This window comes from Haliotis asinina, chromosome 15, assembly GCF_037392515.1.
Source record: "Haliotis asinina isolate JCU_RB_2024 chromosome 15, JCU_Hal_asi_v2, whole genome shotgun sequence".
Lineage (NCBI taxonomy): Eukaryota > Metazoa > Mollusca > Gastropoda > Lepetellida > Haliotidae > Haliotis > Haliotis asinina.
The window spans coordinates 14,089,985-14,101,044 of NC_090294.1; positions in this window are offsets into that span (position 1 = coordinate 14,089,985).

Below are 11,060 nucleotides of genomic sequence, written 5' to 3' on the forward strand. Positions count from 1 at the left end.
GAGATGTCGATGTAATCATAATGATTGTTACCAGTCTTTTCAAATAAAATCTGCAAAATCATTATCGCTGTCATGGATTTTGGAAAATGAATGAATTCAGTGTACCCTCTGTCACTAATCTGTATATACACGGCATCCATTTCTGTGATAACCCATCTGTTCGAAACGCAGTGAGACATTCAGTTGAGTTTAAGCCGATATTACATTTTCGTAATATCACAATCAAAAATATGGGAACACTCTTGATAGTCATATATAAATTTGGATCCAGAGCAATATCTTCTAGATTACAGGATAACAGCTCTATTTTCACAGCTGAAGCTAACGCCATATTAACGACTCTTAAATATATTCAAAGACACCCTAAACATAAACATAAACAGTATGTACTCTTTTCAGACTCTCTTTCTTGCCTTCAGGCTGTTAAAAATATTTCTTGCAAACATCCGCTTTTAATTGAAATCATTGAATTGTATAATGATCTTGCTACTGACCAGTACGACATCGTCTTTTGTTGGTTACCCAGCCACATAGGCATTTCTAGTAACACGATGGTCGGTCTTGGTGCCAAAGCAGCACTCAACAAATCTGTGACACTACTTCTTATCCCATACTCTGATTACAAAGCTAGCATTAGAACCTACACCTGTGATCTGATGCAGAAGAAGTGGGACACCCAAGTGGGTATAAATAAATTACATGAAATAAAACCGTATATTGCTTACACCTACTTGGACTGTAAGTCCAGAATTGAAGAGGTTATTTTACGACGATGTCGTATTTGCCATACAAGATATTCTCATACATACCTGTTAAAAGGCGAGGGTCCTCCGTTTTGTATCCCTTGGGATGAGAGAGTCACGGTTAAGCATATCCTGCTTGACTGTGTTGAATTCTCCATCACAAGGGATAAATATTTCAATGTCAAAACTGTTAAAGATCTTTTTACCAACGTTAGTTCTCCTTTAATTATTGGGATCGCCAGCAGCTGAAGGGATAGTGTAAGTCCAACTGGGGTAGATGTAGATAGCAAAGGTACTGTAAGTCCCCACGGTCCCTAGTATGGTGGTCTAACTTCTGTTGTTGGCGATCTATAGCCTGTTTTTATATTGTATTGTCTAAATAGGGATGTTTGTTTTCACTTTCCATGCTAGTTTTAATTCAAATTGTGATATTCTAGTTGTTTAACTGTCCTTCGTTGACAGGTTTTATAATGTACATATGGTCTTTTTCATTGTTGAATGTTCTCGTCACGATATGGATGAAATATTGCCGATGTGACGTTAAATATTAACTCACTCACTCATATATAAACTTGAGCCTAGTGTTTGGGAGTTTGAATCAAACATGGTGCTGGTGTTACCACCCCTTTGTGTCGCCTTTTTGACAATGTTATATTTCACTCAGACTCAAAGAATGTCGTAGATGTCGTTCAAAGTGCCTATTAAGCACACCATATTTTATGTTTTTAGTGTTACGAGAGTGTATATGCTGTAATTTGTATTATCATTGATGAGGTGATAGTTATTATTGGGTCACAATGTTTAGAGTTTTGTCTGATAGTTATTACGGGTCACATTTCGTATCACGGTAATAATATTTTAGCGGCTCGCCTCTAAGGAAGCGTTTTAGAGTTGCTTCCCTTTGGTTTGTGTTTTGACTGTTGGTAAACACGAGGCCGATCGTGAAGGATCCACTCTTCGCTGGAATGCTCAAGAATCAGAGACTGTGTTGTTGTGTTGACGAAACATACACACGAGCTTACACTCGGAGTAATACTAATGTTTTGTCATCATTCGGCCTATCCACATCTGTCAAGCCTGACGTACATTCAAGATCAACACATCTGTGCCTGATCTCTCGCTGTGAAACGTTTAGTAGATCAGTTTCTCACTCTCAAACCAATACTTTGGTGAGCTGACCCATTACTTAAGATTTGACTCAGTTTCATTTTACTAGAAACTTCTATTGTGAATCATCGTGACTTGCTCTTGTTTGCTCAATACATAATATTGAATAATTTAGACTTGCCTGTGTTATAATTTGCTAGTTCTGTGGGGATTTCTTACGCCTTTTGTCAAGGCAACTTTTTAGCCGTAAGAGTAGTATGTTACAATCGATTGTATCGAACCATGTGGGTCTCGAAAGTGGCCAGTGGTATCTCTAGCTTGTATAAACCCGTATAGACCTCGCAAGCGGTCAATGTTATCTGTAGCTTGTATCCAACAATGTGGATCTCGAAAGTGCTCAATGGTATCTGTAGCTTGTAGCTTGTGGATCTCGCAAGTGGTCAATATTATCTGTAGCTTGTATCGAACCATGTGGATTTCACAATTGGGCAATAGTATCTGTCGTTTCAAGTACATGGGGTTTATCCGTGAGAGTAACCGAACATTCACAAAACGTACTGCAGTTTACTGCGCCTTTCTGCTGAGCCTGCAGTAAGTGCAGTGGACGTTCCAGTTAGACTTAGTTTACATGAATCTATGATAACAAGCTTAATCAAATTCTGGTCCAGGCGAAATTATGTCACGGAGCGAATTGCTAAGTTAAGTAAACTAAAACACCCATTCACGCACGCACGCACACACTCACACACATACATAATCGGAAGCACTCTGAACAGTATAATTATTCGTTTAAACTCTTCTTCCATCATGCTCTTTAGTGTCATCACATACATGAAAATTACGTACTTTGCCTCAAGGAAATCTTTTGTTAAGTAAGAACCAACATGTGGAGAAGACTGTCCGATAACCACCTTACCGCTGGGGCAGGAAATTGATTTTACAGGTACACGATGACCTAGTCTTAACGGCTGAAAGTAAACCTTTAGAGACTGAGTTTCCCTACTCATTACACTGTTAGATGGGAACACATGAGTGATGCTCCTTGGGACAATCCCACCAGTGGTATGGGTGGGTCTGTTTGTGTTATATTATTATACAAGAAAACCCTCAGAACATGTACCAATACAACAATTTCTAACCATGCACATTGTGAATATCATTACTTTCTAACTGCCTACAAGCGCAACAGAATGAATGAATCATAAACTTGAATATTTATGACAGGAGTTTCAATATGATGTCCAACGTGATGCCAACCATAGAGGTTTCTCGTCTGGACGAAACCCTCAAATACCAGTATCTACAGAAAAGTGGATCTTTTGTGACAAAAAGATTTTTACATAACAGGATTCGATAGATATGACATACTATTTGCATACCATGAAGAGCCGCGAAATCGTATGTTTGGGGGATGCAAGGTTAAGAAATTAATCAGACATCTAACTTTTATGATCATTCTAAAGAAGCTTAATATGAAGAGAGACTATTGACAAGGCCTCTGTCAAACAGGAGAGTAAGACACATTCCGAAAATATAATACTATGATTGTCGTTACCGTTAGTCTGGCATCTTTCAAACCGTCGTACCCTTTTCGTGTTTCATAAGATATGCACATTGTTATATCTCAAAGGTTTAATGTCATATTGCTTGTCTTGAGAAGGCAGGGAGACCCACAAGCATCTTCCCTTTGAAAACGGCAGTGATCGTTGGTGGTCAAAAACTGTAACAAGCTGGGAATGACAGAATGGCAGTGGAATACAACAAGGCAGATAGATTGGGATCCGTCGAGTGCATGAAGGGATTTCATCGACATGTGGTTATGTAGAGGTCACGAGGCTTTTGTTAATGTGATGACTTCCACCGAATTACTATCAGAGAACGTTTTTGAGGCTGATATGAGAGTTCAATTACAACTGATTTGCCATAACTAGAGCGTTAGGATAGTGCAACGTACATCATTCCCCCCTCACATCTTAAAACTTTGAACAGTCTTTAAAATCTGTTTACAATGAGCATACACAACTGCACCTCAACCGTTGTGAAACATAAACAACAACTGTACGATAGACCAAGTTTAAGCTATGACCTTGCCAGCGCATTTGTTCTGTTATTCATGTTCCCCTGGAAATGATATGAGGCATATCTGTCTACCCATGATATTGTTCACATCAGTGAAACATCATAAACATGACAATGTGTCTGTCTAAAATTCGGGTACTCCTTGCCACCATGATGACATAACGTCTACAAGGAAGTCACAGTGGGTAACGTTTTCGCTTGTGGATGTTAGGCAAAAGAGGGACCTTAAAAGGTGGTAAATGTTTTCCGGTCACCATCTGTAAGTTCATCATTGACATTCGTCCCATGACGATTGTGTCGCGTTAATAATTCTTTCACAAGCAGTAAGTTCAGAAAGGTGAAATCTTTTGCACTGATCTCCTGTAAATTGGGTTTGCTTGGCTATGTAATCCTTTAAACCTCTCCTAAGAGACAGCTGTATTGTTCCACCATAGGCCGACCTGTCCATTACGTCGCTTCTGCGTGGAAATGTCTGCCAAACAAGCGTGGTGCAATTAAGACATAGAAGATGAGGGATTAAGCGACAGAGTGGCCTGTAGGCTGTATATTCGATTAGGAAGCACACTATGAGTATTCACGATAGATTTCCAATGATCACGTCACCCATGATGTTATTCATTTCACATTAGCACCAACCCTAGTCTAACATTAGCCAAGAAGAAGACATTCGCAAAGGTAGAGTAAAAGACGAGGGTCTTGTTGCGGGCTAACTACGATCATGATACGCGTCCTGGCCCTAGATTTTCGGAGCTCTCTTAGCGCCATAATAGTCGTAAGTACCATACATTAACATTGACTTACGACTATCGTAGCGCTAAGAGAGCTTCGAAAATCTGGCACCTGTGTCGTGAATATTTCCCAGGATATATGTCATCAACTAGTTCAACTGTGAATGATACATGGCGATCAACATCCAACACAAAGGTAACTCTTGTAACGTATGTAAACGTGTGGGGAAGGTCATGCTGTAACCCCGGGATTCTTTTAATGCGAGTTCCCTTGCCGTATATGTACTGTCCTAAATGGTAAACACCCGTGAAGATCCGAGTTAGAATTGTTCTCCAGCAACCCATGCGTGTCGTAAGAGGTGCCTAACGGGATAGAGTGGTCAGTCCCGCTGACGTGGTTGACACTTGTCACCGTATCCCAATTGCGTAGATCCATGCTCATTCTGTTGATCACTCAAGACCCAGTTGGGATATTGCTTAGTTAAAACAGAACTCACTCTCTCTGTCGCTCTCTCTGTCGCTCTCTCACTAAATGTTAAATATGCTGAAATAGCATTCCATGACCCCTACACAAATATCCATTATGCGATTCTTAAAAATATCCGTTCCTGAACATCTACGAAATAATAAAGTGGTCCTGGCAGGACATGATGTTATGGTTCCCACTCACCACAACCTCTTAATTGGGAGTCCGGGTTCGATTCCCCAAACTGGTTACAGTGTCTGAAGCCCATTTCTGTTCCCCGACGCTATATTGCGAAACTATTGCGTTAAACCTTATTCAGTGACTTTGTTGAATGAAAGCTGAAAGGCACGGTTTTACATTGAACTACATGCTTCAGGCAATCTACCTTTACGTAAGACTGTTCTTTAGAAATAGTTTAAAAGATGTCATTTGACAGAACAACAATTGAAGCTGTAACGCACGGTGACAAAATGGTGGTAGAAATCTGATTTACTCGAGCACGAAAGCAATCAATTTTGAAATTTAATCGAAATTGTAGAACGGATTGATGTGGGCATGGACATGTGATTGCACCATCACACCCACTTCGTTCTTGACGATGATTTATAAAATCAGGTGTCTGGAGTGAAGGAGACGATTGCACGCCATTGCAAAATCACAAATATTCATTCACGGAAACCTAATATTCACAAGGACAGTTCCTCCAGGTAACTCAGTTCATGCACTGACAGCATCAAGGTTTAGTCAAGCCAGACTGCGACAAATTATAGAGAGGAGCACAACAGACCAATGTATTTTATGTTCAAGACGATGAACTCATAGTTACTCATGTCCAACGTTGCCGGAAAGGGAGTAAGATTAGTAGACGGATGGTCTGGTGAGGAAGAAATGTAGTGATTCAATGAGACTATCAACGTGATATGTAACATTGTAATTTAGCTGCACACATTACACCACTGGCGGCTTCAAACTCAGCGTTCGCTGAGACTATCAAACACTCCCTACATGTTGATATATTGGGAGTTTGAAAATAGCATCGTGTTTACGTTAATTTCTTATTGCAAATGCTTCCTTGAGGGACTTGATTGTGTCTTGAGATAAGACGCGGTTGCGTATCTTTTTACGAGGATTTTGGTAATATTACGTCGGATTAGAAGGGCTTGATAAATGGTATAGAAGGGTGACATCGAACTTTGGTCTTTGACGGGACGAGATAACTCCTATAATCCAAGACCCCATAGGAACCCACTGCTAAGGGAGAAACGTTGTGTTCAGATCAAGATTCGAAGAGGTCACATTTGAATACCGCATATCTATAATTTCATACACTAAATATTTGTGCATTTCATCTCGTGTATGACATCAGATGATCTTGAACTTTTCCTGACGTTATGTCCATGTATCTAATTGATCTGCCTCAGATCAACGGCACCCAATTGGCCTAGCATTGATCAATTGTATCTAATTTTACAAGCAAATGAATTTCATTACATTTGAAGGGATGGGGATTTTCAGCATATTCAAACTAAGAAACATATCACTACATTTATTTATAACCGATGCGATATTGCATTTTGACACGTTAATGGACTGTTTTCATAACACCCGGTCAGAAAAGACAGACACAGACATTTTGACAAATGGATAAAGAGAAAAGAATATATGCATCTGTTCTGTGTCAGGCATATAAGGGCGATTACGTATAGTGTACGTATTGCTCAAAGACCATTCTGTCCAAAACACTGGCACTGAAGAAGCCTTATAATGCAGAAAACAGATTGTCAATGTGGCATGAATCGCGGATTTGAGTTGTTTACATTCGTCTGTGATATTGATTTTACCTGAATGAATCTCATTCATTTTTTTCCCTCGTGAAGTCGGATCGAAGGCATAATTTGCTTGACAGAACATTCAAATAGAAAAAAAAATCAATGAAAAACTATAGATTCCTATAAGACATGAAATAACTATGTCGGTTAATGGCTCAGAAAATTAAATTTTTTTCTATTTCTTTTTGCATGTTATTATCAAACCGTTGACCTGTAATTCCCACCGCCAATTTTCACCGAGGTTTCATTTTCTGTCTTGAAAATTTTACACTAGAGGGACCTGCCATTCTGACAAATAGTCACAGAACACAGACATGTGTACATGTTTATGGTTTCCTGTAGGTAGGTGTATCGTGTTGTCACCACCATTTGTCCACTCCACGTGTTACAGGAGAAACACATATTCTTTGACCCATCACATGTAGTCAGTATTTGATGGGCAGCAGTTTAAAACAATCAATATTCATAAATTTCTTTTTCGGTCATGATATTCTGATTTGTCTATTGCTTCGAATACGTGCATATTGGAGACCGTAGTTTTGTTGATATTTTGGACACCCGACATTGACTCGCCATGATAGACCAGACAGACTATGAACAAAAGAGACAGACTAGAGTATCGTCTGGCAAAGAGCGATAATTGCAGCTGTCGGACAGGCGAAATACCGAGAAAGACGATGATTAAAATTCTCCATGCACATACAGTAGTTATACCAATTAAAGCAAAACCTTTACATGCGTGACATACCGATCTGAATATACGAGAGTCAGAATTCTGGTATTTCCAGATATAAAATCAAGGTGGAACATCCGCCAGTGCAGTTATTTCTTTGAGGAGAGCTTTCTTTTCCTATTCCTCTTTAGGACTATTGATCATGAAACAAACTTTTGACGTTTCGCGTTTGACTTCATGACGATTAGAATGACGTCAACGGCGGTGCTTGGATGACAAAGACGAATCACATTTTGAATATTTTCCCAAGTGCCCCCACGATTATTTGTGAGCTGAGTCGAATCCTTGGGTATGTGTATGGGTTTTGTGACGCCTTACTTACCTAATAGTCCCTGATATGTGAGGAGTAATATAGCAACCTGTTCATGGTGGCTGCTGCCACTCCTTGGAGACAGACAACATGCGCTTCCATTACACAGACGATGTAAACACGCCTCGACTTATACACGGCCGGGCTAATCATATTACCAGGAGATGGAATTGGCACTGACAGCCGACGGTGACACGGGCAAGAGGCAACATGGGTCAAGGACCTTATATGCCCGTAGGATTGCTTGTGAAAAGACAAGAGAAAGTCACGTTGACTATGTAAACTCTTCATGGAGATGAATCAATTTGGATGATATAATAGCGAACAAAAGGTTTTAGTTTTACTATCATCAATACGACTTCGCTTCAAGAACACGCATATATGCACGTGTGAAGTTTCGATTAAGCATTCGAAATAAGTATGCCTAAATAACATGCAAAACTGGAAACGATCATCAATGCTTGTGCTTACTCGTCAAACATTTCAGTTAAATATGTAGGTTTTGCAGTTCGCCACGATGTACGAAATGTAGAACACGTTTTGTGAGTAATATAGAAGGTTGGTTTGATTATATGGATAGTAATGACAGCTGAAGGGCATAATGTTCTCGTTGCAGTGGATGTACAATTTAGAAACATTCGACGTCCACTATCTATTTGGACTAAGTTTGCAGTATTCAAGGCCTCAGTAAGGGGTCAGGATTGACATGTAAAGAAAGGTCCAACATTCGAAGCATCAGAGGCGAGTATGGTTTCCGATGCAATTCTCTGCTTATGTCTCATATTATATGATGCTCCTGTGGTATTTCAGCTGAACTCAAATACCTGCCTTTATGTGTTGTGACTAGTGGGGAAGGTGGTGCCCGCGGGTGAGTGGTATAATCAGTTGTCGAAAAAAATAGCATGCTTATCTTTTTCTGTGGTTACGAAAAGATGTCACATGAAATAAATATGTTTATGTAGTAAAAATGAAAAAAAGCTGATGTCAAATTGTTTACAACCTGTTGCATGTCTCTATTGTCATGCTTTGCAATCCAAAATTTGTGTTGATTTCTACTTTGTGTGGATGGACAATGTCTCTTGTTGGAAGTGTAAATATCACCACCCATGCCACGTTTGTTTAATTTAACTTGAAGTCAGAGTGCCCAGTTGTAATTGACAAGACATCTATCAGTCTGACACATGCACAAACTGAAAAGCTATGTATTTATGCCACATACAAGTACCATTGTATTGGAACGGGCCAATTTGTTGTATGTGATAGGTAATACACTAGTTGTTTTTCATTTACAGTGATACATTTGCATTATGATATTGACACTTTATCAATAACGAAGTGGTTGCAGATGCATGTTTACTTTACATTTGAAACCTTTATGTACAATATGTTTCTTCCCATTCACGACAAGCCATCTGTCTCTGACACTCCGGTTTAAACGTTATTTCTGCCTATTCTATTGCCCCAATCAGTAGCCGTGTGTACACAGGCGTACAGTGTGGTGAATTGAGCTCTAGGGAATTGCAGCAGTCGTACGCTAGAACTGTTTGTCATCCAAACCAGTCCCCAGGAAATGTCGATGCGTGAGATTAAGTTATAACTTTTGGGATATATAGTTGAAATGAAACTGCATAACAATCGACATTGACGACTTATGTTAACGTGACCTGACAATCAAATGACATCACAAATCTCCCCACGACTAGACTGAGTAGCTGTTTGTCTTACCTAAGACAAACGTTATTACTGCTCACAGAAAGGCTGTAACAAGATTTGTGGCCAGTTACCATTTAGTAGTGTGTTTGTCGTGGGTATGATTTCCACATTAGCCCCAATTGTGTTCTGTGTAGAGTTGTGGTGATACTTACGCTCGAGAAAATATGCCTAATGTTAGAACAGCTCCAGTTCGGGATTTCTCTTCTTGCTAAGCCAATGTGTTGTAGTGTGACTGTCCTGTCTTCAGTAATATCACTGTCAGCAGTATTCCGTGTCAGAACTGTCTATTTAGGGTGTATGTAATTTTATTAAATCCAAACCCATTATGACTGCACAAATCCAATAAGGGCAACAAGTATCAGTGTACATCACAGCGAACGGTTTGCTTCCTGTCGTCGTTCAGAAATGTCGCAAGCGCGGCTGTCGCTGACCTTTAGTGCACCATGTAGTGACCAGTTTATCGGATTTATCAGGTCTAAGCCAAATGTACTCTTACGCAGCCGATTTACAGTATTTCCAGGGCGAAGTACAAGCAGTTCATCAGTGCCTACCACGCTTTCCACTTCAGTGTCCCACTGTGTATCATCATATCGACATGAATAACTGGACATCCGAGAACACATGACCTTGTGGTTAATAGTGTGTAAATCATGATTCAAGAGAAGCCCCAGATTCAATTCGCTGGCGTCTGCTTTGTCAGCAAGCCCTTAGTCATTTCAGTATACTGGATGAAAGACCCCATCGCTGTAACGTCTGAATGCCAATGAAGAACAAAGACGGTGCTGTCAAAGAAATTTGCTGGTCAACTATGAGCTGTGTTCCGTAAACCCTGTTGATACGTATTCATGGCATGCCCTTGATAAATACTAAATTTCCACACTGTGTAAACATGTTCACATGTTCATCTAACATGACCTTCCAAGAAATGTTACATGTCGTTCATCCGATCGGTTTCGGGTTAAGATTGTAGGACTGAAGATCTGAACAAACAAATATAATTGTCCTATATCCAAAGTAATACAAAATAAAAACAAAAACAACTGGTGTTGCGGTGGTGCGTTGTCCTTAATTTTGAGATGGGTATTGTGATTTATGTAAGAATATGTAAATACACAAACTTCCAAAAGCCTATATAGTAAGCGTTGCTGATATAGAAATGACCATCTGTGATCTGACCAGGTGTTTTTCCAAAAAGGTAGGTGTACCACTTAAGGACACACACCTAACGACAAGTCATTTAATCTGAACGAATACAGGTAGTTGATGATGTGAAAATGTGTCAGACGTAGTATTAATACTGGTGTCGACGCATTGGAAATATCCTCTATATTTCATGTCAACTAGAAGCATAA